At 49.3% G+C, this 12,970-nt stretch overlaps 1 protein-coding gene across 5 annotated transcripts in view; it reads left to right on the top strand.

Moving 5' to 3' along the window:
• Positions 1-12,970, top strand: part of Tns3 (tensin 3) — a 208,695-nt gene that overhangs the window by 169,617 nt on the left and 26,108 nt on the right. The gene's annotated exons all lie outside the window — the stretch shown is intronic.

Raw genomic sequence — 12,970 nt, 5'->3', positions numbered from 1 at the left:
TTGCCTGAACGTGGCTTAGGAGGAGGGTGAATGTTCTGATGTATGTCTGTCCATGTCACTAATGCACACAAGGACCTGTGTGTCTAGTCATTGGTTAATGTACATGGAGGCCAAAAGAGATGCATTCTCTCTACCCCCCAAATTCTCTTCCTCATTCAGTCAACCACACTTGACTCCTAAATGCAGTGTATACATTGGATTGGAGTGGAACCAGCCCTCTGGTTTGGATTTCTTCATTCCATTCAGTACCAGACCACAAACATGTATACAAGGTGAATCATGACCTCAAGGAAAGAAAATACTAGAAAGAACTTTGAAGCTCAGTAACAGCCTATTATGTAGGCCTCTGGGACACTGGTGTCGGGAGAAGACTGAGCCTCCTCTAGGCTATAGAAAGGTCTAGAAAGCATTGGAGTACCCAGGATCTGCCTGGTTTATTGAGCCTTCTCCTGAGAATAGAGTGGGGCCTTGCATGCCAGTATAGAGTAGGGCACCCCACATCTTAACTACTTTCTGCAAATAAGTATCTATGCAGGAAAGATAGGACTTTTGCTTTTAAATGATGATGATGATAGTCTTCTGATTTCTATCTCAAAAGTCCCCAGAGAAGATTGGCTTCTCATCAGCACCTCCCCCCACTTTCCTCCAGAAAGGTAATGAAGAGAGGGAAAAAAGGAAAAAGAAGAGGAAAAGAATGAAACCACAGGCTAATATCCCTCATGAATATAAATGAAAAACCATACACAGAACCTAAGTTTATAGACTTTTTCACATACCATGACCAAGTAGCCTTTCTTCCAGCAACAGAAGGCTGGTTCAACATTTGACAGTCTGCCCATGTGTTCTGCCATATTAACTAAACAAGACAATCCATGATTATGTCAATCAATGTGAAGTGTCTGGGGTGGAGGAGGGATTTGGCTAAATTCATAGTCTTCAAGTCTAAAAATTCCTATTAGAAGGGAGGGGAGTTTCCTCATCCACATGTCTAGTGTGGATAAAAATGTCTAAAAATTTCTATAGCCAGCACCACTAATATTCAGTGTAATGTTTGAAGTCCTACTGCACTAGAGTAAAACCTTACCACAGATTGGAGGGGAATCAGAAATAAAACTGTTTTGTTAATGACATGATTTATGAAAATGACAGTGCAGAAAAATGGAATAACAAATTAGAATAAAAAATGTATTCAAGCCGGGCGTGGTGGCTCATGCCTATAATCCTAGCTACTCAGGAGGGTGAGATCTGGGGCTCTCAGTTCAAAGCCAGCCTGGGCACTAAAGTCCGTGAGACTCTTATCTCCAATTAACAACTAGAAAGCCGGAAATAGTGCTGTGGCTCAAAGGGTAAGGCAGTAGCCTTGAGCTGAAGAGCTCAGGGACAGTGCCCAGGCCCAGAGTTCAAATCCCACAGCCTATCCCCCTCACCTGAAAATAAAAATAGATTCAACAAGTTTGAAGACACTAAATATCAACATACAAAAATTATTTGTAAACCAAGCACAGTGACTCAAGCCTGTAATCCCAATTACCTGGAAGGAAGAGTTTGTGTAGATTATAACAGTAGACCAGCCTGGGCAAAAAACAGTCAGCAAGGTCTCACCTTAAAAATAATAATAACAACAAAGCCAAGCAGGTGATATGCACACCTCTTATTCCATCTGTGTGAGAAGTGTGAGTAGAAGGATCTGGTCTAGGCTGGTGCTGGCAAAAGCAAAGTGAGGTCCTTTCAAAAACATCATCATATTAACAACAACAACAACAGCAAAAGCCCAGAAGGAACAAGAGGTGTGGCTCAAGTGGTAGAGCACTAGCAAGTATAAGGCCTAACAAATATAAGATAGGGTCTAGCCAGTACAAGCATCTGAGTTCAAACCCCAGAACTGCTTGCCAAGGAGAGGTTGGAGGATTGTACTGTTTTGTCAGTGTTTTGTATCTGATAGTTAACTTTCATAGTTTCAAAATATGAAATTGTTTCAGAAAGACAAAAGCATGATGAAAAAAATGTAACATATCTGAGCTTCACAAGGTGTGTGTGTGTGTGTGTGTGTGTGTGTGTGTGTGTGTATTTTAAATGGGGGCAAAAAATAAATCTCTTAATTTAAAATTAGCTCTTTGCAAGTGAACAATTCAGAGGCATTGATTACATGCACAAAATCCTGCAGCCACGATCCCTGTGTAGTTCCAGAACATTCCTGTCACATAACAGCCTCGTAGTAATGTGGCTGAAGATTGTTGGCTTCTGGGAAAATGATCTTCTGTTGATGTTTTATTTCTAGAAAAATGCTTTGGTTTTGCTGCCAGTTGGTCCTAATCCTATCTCCTGTCTTGGGTGGACCTTGACCTTGGGGCGGCCTGAGGAGCACATAGCTCATGTGTTGATTTGGGGCATGATTTCCAGGGTGGGGAGGGAGTGGGCACAAGAGCATGCATGGATGCTATCACTGGTTCAGAGCAGGGAGCTCAGCGCCTGGGGACCCCTGGCATTCAAAACCTGCCAAGGTCTGAAAGTAAAGTTGACAGAGGATAGAGAAAAGGAGGATACACACACTGGACACCCATGGCTCTTGCCTGTGATCCCAGCTCTGATTGTCTGGATTATGGTTGTAGGTCAGCCTCAGCAAAAAAAAAAAAGTTTAGCTGATGTCCTTTCAACTGAAAAAATGCTCAGTACTACACACCTGTCATCTCAGCAATAGAGGAAAGCCTAAACTAAGAGGGTCACTGTCCAAGCTGGTGGGGGGGGGGGGGGCGGGGGAACATATCATGACTATCTCAGAAATAACCAGAACAGGTGCTGGGAGTTTGGCCTAATGGTAGAGTGCTTGCCTAGCATGCATGGAGGCCCTGGTTCGAATTCTCAGTACCACATATATAAAAAAGCCAGAAGTGGTATTGTTGCTCAAGTGGTAGAGCCTTGGGAAAGCCCAAGGACAGTGCTCAGGCCCTGAGCTCAGGCCTGGGACTGGCAAATAAACCCCATAAAACATCAACAAAGGGCAGAGGGGTGAGCATGCCTGTCTAACAAGTATAGAGCCTTGAGTTCAAATTCAAAAAAAGAAGAGACACAAAGTCAGAGACAGGAAGAAAGACGGGAACAGAAAGGCAGATTGTCTCACCACAGTACCTTTTTAATTTAAAAGCATTGGCAGTTGGGTGCCATTGCTTGTAATCTTAGCTACTCAGGAGGTTGAGATCTGTGAAATCAGGGTTCAGAGTCAGCTGGGGCGGCAAAGCCCTTGAGGTGTTTTATCTCCAATTAGCCAGCAAAAAGCCAGAAGTGAAAATGAGGCTCAAGTGGTAGAGTGCCAGCCTTGAGCAGTAAAGCACCCAGGTCCAGAGGTCAAGCCTCAGGAAAGTTGTATTCACATGTGTACAGGAATGAGTAGTAGCAGATGCATCCGTATCCATCTCTGGGGTGTTCTGTGTGCTCTCATCTGTGCCAAAGAATGTGATCATGTCCTGGTGACAGTAGCTCACACCTGTAATCCTAGCTACTCGGGAGGCTGAGATCTGAGCTCTACTTGCTGTTAGAAGCAGGCCCAGGCAGAAGAGTGTGAGATGCTTCAGTTAATCGGCAGAGTTGGAAGTGGAGCTGTGGCTTCACGGTAGAGCACTAGCCTTGCGTGAACAAGATGAATGATGGAGCCCAGGTCCTAAGTTCAAGGCCTAGGACTGGCATGAGGATGGGTGTGTGTGTGTGTGTGTGTGTGTGTGTGTGAACGAGAACTCACTACAAATACAGCAAGCTCTCATGCCCTGCCTCCTGTGAGATGTGAATAGAGAAAGGGCAGAGTGTGCTTAAATGCGCTTAACCATCAATATCAGGGATAGGGTCAGGGTAACGCACTGGCTGGCACATGCACCATCAGGAGTTGGGTGAGGTGAGAACACGATTTTGCTCAGAAAACTTTTCAGAGCTAGAGCAGGCCAATTAAAGAAGCCAGGTCAAGTTTCACTACTGGCGTGTGTGGGCGCGTGCGCACACACACACACACACACACACACACACACACACACACACACACACACACACACAGTTGCTGGGAGCTGGTCCATGCTGAGTGTGTCCTTTAACTTGCTTGTTTTGGGGCTCAGAGAACAGTTTTCCATTCCTCACCCACTCCTGCTGGGCTGCTCTTAAATAACATCCTGTCACAGCTACTGGGACACAGCTGCCAACAGGTCTTCAGCTCTCATTAGCCCCAAGAAAGCCTGGTGACCAGAACTCCTTCCTCTTGAGATGCCCGAGTTGCATAACTTAGCACCTCTTTTTAGTTTCTGGAAAGTAACATGTGTGCACTATGCGTGGTGTATGCAGATGCCATCTTGGCTGAGTGTCTTCCTCAGAGGGTTTCTTAGAGAGGTCAGGCTTTGCTGGCCACTGGTGGCGCACACCTATAATCCTAGCTCCTCGGAAGGCTGAGATCTGAGGATCATGATTCGAAGGCAGCCCAAGCAGCAAAGTCTGTAAGACTCTTGTCTATCACTTGTAAAGCCAGAAGAAGAGCTGTGGCTCCCAGCCTTGAGTGAAAAAGCTAAGGGACAGCACCCAGGTTCATGCTCTGGTACCTGCACAAAAAGGGGCAGGGAGGCTGGCTCTTAGATGAGCTTCCTCGCCGCCTCCCTCACTCACCTGAGCTGGCAGCTAGCTGGCTGTGTAATTCTTTCTTCCTGCTGTTGGCAGCCTCATCCATGGACACCAGGTCTGGTTTCTCCCCACTGAAGTGAGCTCCCCTGGCCCCTCTCCTTCCTCCTCTCTTTTTACCCAGTTCTAGAAAGGGGCCAGACCTCCCAGTGACCCCAGCCTAAACCTCACCCCATTTGCCCCTCTGTGGCTATCTCACCGTGGTTTTTTTGTTTTTGTGTTTGGCCCAGGGTCTGTGCTCCATGTTAGAAGGGACCCCAGTTCTGCCTTCCCTGCAGGAGTAGAAGAAACAGGCAGCTGTGACCTGCGGGGATCATAAGGAGTTTGTACCCAGCCTTTCTGTTAGCCTGGTAACATTCCAAGGGCAGTGATTGTACCCCATTATCTAGCACAGAAACTTCTAGATAAAAGTTACTTTTGAGCTGGGTGCAGTAGGGTCCACTTGTAATCTTAGCTTTGGGAAGGCCGAGGTAGGGCCAGCCTGGTTCACATAGGGAGATCTTATATTAAAAAACCCCAAACAAACAACAACAACAAAAAACAAAGGCTGGGCATGGAGCTCAGTGGCAGAGGGCCTGCCTGCTATGCAGAAAGCCTGGGTCCATAACCAGAGTCACATACACCCCTCCAAAAACAGGAAGTGTGGGAGGAGAAGGAGAGAGGGGTCTTGTTTTCTGGAGAACAGAAGGAAGGGGGGTGGTGGTGGAGATTAGGGAGTGGGAGAGAAGGAGGGAAGGCTGGAGAAGTGAGGGGAGGGTGAGGAAGAATGAAATGTGTTGGCTTTCACTGCTGGGAACCAGTGTATCAGCCTTGCAGAGGCCGCCATCCTAAGTGTGGGAGGAAGATCCCAGACTGGCAGGACTGGAGCCCTCCCCCCTTTTCCCTCCCCCTCCCCATCCCCTCCCTCCCCACCTCTTTCTCTCCCCTCCCCGGTATTACAGACCCACTTGAGACACAACCCAGAAAGCATGCAGGGCCCTGGCTACAGCACAGTGGGGGAGGCAGGACAGCGTTAACTGTGTAGAAACTCGTGCCCTGGGCAGAACTGGTCAGGGCTTTGATGTGGACTTAGATGCAGGCGCTTTGTCTTCTTTCACACTGTTTCCAGTGGGGTTGCCTTGGCATCTGTGGGGGCAACAGGACCAGCTTGGGAGGGATGCCCCCACTTCTCATCCAGAGCCTCCCATCCCGGGTCTGTGCTCCATCCCTGGTCAGTGCTCCATCCCAGCCGCCCAGCCTCCCAGCAGTCTCATATAAACAGCCCAGGGGAAGCTGAGGGGAAGCCCTGTGCAGCACAGCCTGGGAGGGGACCCAGCAGGCTTTTCCTGGCCTTGCCTTGGGGCCCGAGAAACCTGGGCACACCATGTCTTTGGTGGGATAGTGACCTGCTCACCACCACAGGTTGTGAGTGGGCCCAGGCTCCTGCTGGGTGCAGGGGTGGGATGGGGGGCAGTTCTGGAGGCCTGCACGGGTGGCTGTGCAACCCCCACCCCACCCCGTGATACACTAACGCCACTGCTGACCCCTATACAGAAGAGGAAGCCTCCTGTGTGTGTGTATGTGTGAGTGGTGTGAGTGGGGGGGGGGGGTAGAGAGAGAGAGCACAATGTACCTTGTACCTTCTCCTCCACGGAGAACTTTCTAGAAGTGATGTCAGCACTCTCATTGGAGACTGTGCTGGACTCTCCAGATGGGAGAACTCCTGTTGTGGCCTTGTGTGAGTTGCATGATTCCCAGGCCCCTGTGCTCTGCTGTGTGATCTGTCAGGGTCAGATTTGGGGCCTTGGGAACCAAGCACTTACTTCCACTTGATTGAAGGAGACAGGAGACTTTTTTCTAAAAGAGGTTATTTGCAAGGGGTTTTGAAGGATGTATAGGGGTTGGTTTTTCATACAGAGGAAAACACTGGAGCAGAGAGGGAAGAAAAAAGGCGTCACCTCCACAGAGGAGAGCACCTTGCCTGTTTCACCCGCACAACCTGTTGGAGTGCTAGGGATGACCTGGCTGGATGGGTAGCCCTGAGGTCCATAGAAAAGCCTGAGGAGCTAGATCTGTGGGACTTGCTGTTGCCAAGGCCCCTGGGGCTCTGGGTGAAGGGTTGCAATGAAAGCCTGGTGAGGGGAAGCCCTTGGGGAAGGGCCTGGAACTTGGCTGGGGAGGGGCCGGGAGGGGTCCGGTGCTGTGCTGGCCTTTCTGGCTGCCTGTGGCCCTGACCTGGGAGCCCACTGGTCTATGTGGTGGGTGGGGGCAGGAAGAGTCCCAGCCACAGGGGAGGGGAGGAAAAAGGGAAAGGGAATGAAAGGAAGCTGAGCCACATGGAGCAGGCGGGGCCTGTGCTGGAGGCACTGACTGGGCAGACAGCCCGAAGCAGCCAGTGGGCCCGGCCGCCCCACAATCCCGGGATTCTTTCCTGGCCAGCTCTCCCCTCTGAATGGGCCTCTTTGAGGTGGCTGCCCCGCCTCCAGCCCTGAGGCCCCCGGGGACGGCCCAGAACGCAGAGCACACCCTGGGTGGGTGGGTGGACACCGCGGGGACAGAAACTCCCCACCCAGACTGCTGGGGACAGATCACCGGGCCACCGCCGCCAGGCCCACGGCTCCCCCGCTCTCCCATGGATTGACCAGCTCCCAGGTGCCCAGGTAAGCCGGGTAGAGGAACTTCCCATCCACATCCCGCTGGGGGGGGCGGGGTTCATCCTCACCTCCCCACCTCCCTCAAGCCAAGGCCAGTTGTTGAAATCTGATCTGGGATGGGGGGCGGGGTAGTGAAGGATGCAGCTGGATGGCGGGGTCCACAGTGCCAGGAAGATGCCTTGATAGGGCTCGGGACCCTCCTAGTCCCTGTCACTTGGTGACAGCTCTGTTCCCGGCTATAAGATGCAGTCCCCCAGCCTGAGCCCCGAAGGGAGGAGGGGAAGGCACTTCTTTTCAAGACAAAGCATTCTTTTCTTTAAGACGGGGTGGGGGGGTGGGGGGGGTGGGGCTCAAGCCTGGTTTACAGATGTGTGCAGCTGTACTGAGCTACTTCCCACTCCATGCCCAAAGCGCAGAGTGGCCGCACACCCTGGCATCTCACGTCCCCATCCGGGAGCTCCTCAGAGGCCGTCCTCCCTCCTGGAGGCAGAAAGCAGGCAGTGGGTTTTCAATGCCAATGCTGTTTTGGCTTGTCTTGCCTGTGGTCAGAGCATGCAAAGGGAATCTTTCTAAATGAGTTCATGACTTTGATATTTGCTGGAATAACCTGCTTAGAATACGTTGACTGTATATCTATACTAAACTGTGCCAGGTTGGGGGGGGTGTCAGAAGGGTTGGGGAAGGTTTGGGGAGAGGAGAGCAAACCCCAACAAGTGTCCTTGGTGAGCTAAGTTCAGCTGTGACTTTGGGATAAGCCTGGCTGGTTAGGGTCTACCCATCCTTTCTGAAAGACCAGAGGTCAAAGACCAGAGGTCACGGCTCTACTTCTAGCTTTGAGGCAGTTCATGGAGATTAGGGATCTCAGACTTCCCTGCCTGAGCCTCCTTTGGAGTAGCCAGGATTACCGGCATGAGCCACCATTCTTCTGTGCATCCCACGTGCGTGTCAGTGGATTTGAAATAGTGTGATTGGGATGGAAATCATTTTTTGGGTCCAAGGGAAATGAAAAGGAAATCTGTGTCCTTCTGTGTCAACAGAGAAGTTATATATTTTCTGCTTCAGCCTTCAAGAATGTGGTGGGGGGGGGTGTCTGTGAGCTGTGTTCTATTGGGGCTGAGTCGCACCCACAGTTACAGGGCCAGAAATTGCTTAAGACAACATGGTGTGTTCCCCGACTGTGGGGCAAACCTGTGTGACAAGTTCCTTGTCCTCTGTGAGACCTATACTATTTATGTCACAATTTGAGGGGGAAATAAAGCTAGCTCTGGTGGAGGTTGATCTTAAGAAATAGCTGATGGGAGACAAAGATCTAGGTGGCTTCCTAGAACAAGTTGAAATTCACCTTTCAGGATCTGTCTCTTGTTTGGGTACTAGAAGCAATCATTAGCCATGGAAATGCTTTCCAGAAGACGTGCAGGGTACATAAGGCTAAGCACTCTCACCCATCATCTACTCTCCCCGCCCCCCTCAACATCTTGTGCAATGCCATCAGAATTTCTCAGTGATTCTGAGGACTGTGTAGTTTAAAGGGTGTCAGTATTTGGGTTTGAGATTTGGGGGTTTTCCCACTCCCTTCCTTGTGAGACTTCTAGGCATTGGAAGTTCCGGAGCAGGATGGATTCTGGGGATTGGCAGTCTGTATGGTTTATGGATGTCTGCTCTGTTCATGTCTTCCCTGTGCTGTAGTAAACGAACAAGCTGAAAACCCAATAGCAGAAAGCAGAAGGCTGCCCATCCAGGTGGGAATCTGAACAGAGGTGACAAGAGTCCACTGATGAATAGAAGCTAGTTCTTTAGCCAGCAGGAGGAGGGTCAGGGGTGGCGCACGTCCTAGGATCTGTTGAGGCCCCAGCACTCCCTCACTTTTATCACAGGCATATGAAACTGACTTAAAGGTATGCCTAAGTCACGGGCCACACCCTGGCCCAGTTCTTCTGTCCCAGTTTGTCAGGATGAAACATGAGAAGTGTGGGGTGGGGGGATTTCAATCTCTAGTCTTCTACACTTGGTACTGAGTGGGGTTATATGATGAGTCTCAGCTAGGGCAGATTGATGTTCAGCTGGAAAAGATGTGTGCCTGGTCTGCAAACAGCAGAGGAAACTGGAGCAAGGAGATTTTACAAGCTAGGAGGGGGGAGAGGGGTGAGGGTCTGGCCTTCCAGGAGCCATGGTCACCTTGGCTGCCTCTCTTGGGTCTCTGGTACTGGGTCCAGGTAGGGAGGGGTAGAAAAGACTGCCAAAGCTTTAAAAGTTACAAATACATGTTCAGGAATCAGAAGATGGCATCATAAAGTGTTTTTGTTGGTGGTGGTGGTGGTGTTTTCTTTTGTTTTGTTTTTTCTATTCTCAGTTTTATCTGTGCAGTTAATTCATTTCCAATAAAAACACCGACTTCTTTTGTGGAGGTACAGCTTGGTCAACTGATTCAAAATTTCTGGAATAAAAATCCTACCTGAGTGTTGGTGGTTGGTGCTTGTAATATTAGCACTGAGGATCAGGGTTCAAAGCTGTCCCAGGCAGGAAGGAAAGTCCAGGAGATTCTTATCTCCAATTAACCACCAGAAAAGCAGAAGTGGTGTTGTGGTAGAGGGCTAGTCTTGAGTGACAAAGCTCAGGGAAAATGCTCAGGCCCTGAGTTCAACCCAACTACAACCACCACCACAAACAAAAAATAGACCTAGGTCTCCAAGATGCATGTGAGGAGAGGCAAGGACTTGTGGCAAAGGTAGAGAATTCAGCCAATTGTGAGTTCGTGCCCTCAGCCAGTGTGTCCCTGGCTTTCGGTCACAAACACAAATACTGAGATAACAATGCAGGAGTTTATTTGGGTATACAGGCTGTGAGCATGTCATGACAGGAGCTCCTGGTGGAACAGAACACCGCATTTTGAGAAGAGAGAGGGGAGGGACTGGGCCCCTCCCCCCCCCCCCCCCCCCCGCAGTCCCTTGGAGTAAATGTCCCTAAGGAGGGACTCTGTCACTAGGCCCCACCCTTTAAAGGTTCCCCTTCTCCCAGGAGCTTCCACTGGAAGCCAGCCCTTTGAGATCAATCATACACATCTGTTGATGAAAAGGTAGAACAGGCCTGCACATGGCAGGAACTGTGGAGCTGGTCCAAGGTGGAGAGGAAGACTGCCCCCTAAATCCTCCCAGTCTAGTTGGGAAGGGCTCCATTCTGAATAGGGGAATGGATTCTCCACCCTGAGTGGACCAGGGCTTGACAGCAAGTTCAGTTCTTCCTGGAAAGGAAGGATGTATTTGTTTTCTGTCCCTTCCCCTATGTCCTGTCATGCCTTGAGTGAGTTTGTGTCGTATTGATGGGAGGGGGGTAGGATTGGCCATTTCTTATTGGTAGATTGTGCTCCTATTCTAATCTACTAGTGTCAGTAAAGTGAGAAATCCTCTGTTTCAAAACAAGATGGTGGCTCAATCTGTAATCCTGCGTGAGAGGCAGAAATAGAGTTCCCAATTTGAAGCCAGTTGATGAAAAAGAAGCTCCAGAGACTCCATCTCAACTAGTGGTTGAGTGTTGTGGTGTACATGTGTCATCTCGTGATACACAGAATTGTAGGTAAGAGGGTCCCAGGCCAGGTTGGCCTTGGGCAGAAAGCAAGTCCCTACCACAAAAATAATCAGTGTTATAGCTGGGCATGGTGACTCACGCCTAGTTACTCAGGAGGCAGAGATCTGAGGATTGTGGTTCAAAGCCAGCCCGGGCATGAAAATCCATGAGACTTTTATGTCCAATTAACCACCAGAAAATTGGAAGTGACATTGTGGCTCAAGTGGCAGAGTGCTAGCCTTGAGCTGAAGAGCTCAGGGACAGCACCCAAGCCCAGAGTTCAAGCCCCACGGCTGACAAAAAACAAAACAAAACAAGACAAAAGTCAGTGTAGTATAGATAGAGATGTAGTTCAAGTATGCCCTAAGTTAATTCCCAGGATGACCCCCCCCCCCCAAAAAAAAGAATAAAAAAAAACTGTCAGGTGTCACACAGGCCAGTGTTATACTTTATGTGAAAGCGGCACAGGCAACTCATGAGAAGGGGAGATTCTCCTATCTACCCTGACGTCACTCATCCGAAGTTCTTTCCTTTGGGAAGTTCCAGGCCTTAGGATTTCCTTTCTGTTTAGAAGATTTCCTGTGGCCATTCCTGAAGGGCAGATTTGCAAACAACCAATTCTTCATCATGTCTTCATGCCCTTCCTTCCGGAGCAGTGCTTTTCTGGATACACAGTCCACGGGCTTTGGTGCTTGAACTCAGATCCATGGCCCTGTCCCTTAGCTTTTGGCTCAAGGCTGGGACTTTACCACTTGAGCCAAAGGTCTTATTTCTAGTTTTAAATTTTGGTGGTTAATTGGCCTACAGAGTCACATGGACTTCCCTGCTGCCTCTGGCTTCCAAAAGTGATCCTCAGATCTCAGCCTCCTAAGTAGCTGGGATTTCAGGTGTGAGCTACGGTACCCAGCTTCCTCCTTGTTTTTTTGCTCTCTCCACATCCAAGGTATGCACAAACCATCCCCATAGGGACCCTGGAGGGTGGAAGTGTTTCCAGGTGAAGCAGGATGTGCCCCAGATGAGAATGCAGATTGCAGGTGTGTGTAATGAGGTCAGCGGTGGTGTGCTGTGGCCAGGTGGCCAGGTTCAAGTTCATGGCTGCATTACAGCCTCAGCCCCGGGGGCCCTTACGCCCAAGCAGGGTTTTCTTGATTATATGGGCTCTTACGTGTTCCAGACTTGGACATGGCTATCTCACATTTGTATTTTTGCCAATTCCTTAGAATATTTAGCCATAGCCCTTCATTCTGCATTTGTCAATAGCTGCTTTGTAATTTTTTGTGCCGGTACTGGGGCCTAGGCACTGTCCCTCAGCTTTTTTATTCAAAGATGGCATCATACCACTTGGCTCGGCTTTGGGCTTTTTGCTGGTTAATTGGAGATAGGGATGTTTCATAGAGTTTTCTGCCTAGGCTGGCTTCAAACTTGTTGAGTAGCTAGGATTGCAGATGTAAGCCACTGTCACCTGGCCACAGATTTATTATTTTTTTTTAATTTCTTAATAAAGGGTCCAGGAGTTGGCCTAGTTGTAAGAGTGCTTGCCTAGCATGCACGAAGATCCAGGTTCGATTCCTCAGTACCACATACATATTAAAAAAGCCAGTGGTGGCGCTGTGGCTCAAGTGGTAGAGTTCTAGCCTTGAGAAAGCCCAAGGACAGTGCTCAGGCCCTGAGTTCCATCCCCACAATTGGCAAAAAAAAAAACCAAAACCAAAACAAAACAAAAACCCTTACTATAAATTTTAATGTTTTCAGTTGTTATCAACTGGTTTCAATTAAGCATGCATCTTGATCAACATTATTCTTCCCATTACCCTCCACTGCAACGATAGATTTTTGACATATGTTTGCCTTCGCCTCCCCACTTCCTCTTCCAATAATCTTCCATGAGGGTCAAGGAGGGATGGGTTTTAATGTCCGTTTCATAACTTAGTTTTGCCCATTGTCTCCCAGTCACCCTGGGGGCACCCACACTATTGGTCCTCACTCCTCATCGGCTACAGAACACTACACAGGCTGTCCACCCCAAGGTGCAGGTTGGCCAATGCTCAGACAGCAGATGGTTAATGCTCTGCTGTGAACTTTCAATAGGCTGGCCCTCATGGAAGAGTGCAGGTGCAAGCAGGGCAGTG

Source organism: Megascapheus bottae, chromosome 5 (assembly GCF_031878675.1).
Source record: "Megascapheus bottae isolate mThoBot1 chromosome 5, mThoBot2.hap1, whole genome shotgun sequence".
Classification (NCBI taxonomy): Eukaryota; Metazoa; Chordata; class Mammalia; order Rodentia; family Geomyidae; genus Megascapheus; species Megascapheus bottae.
Note: the sequence above shows the minus strand (reverse complement) of the source record. Positions and strands in the feature narration are given on the sequence as shown.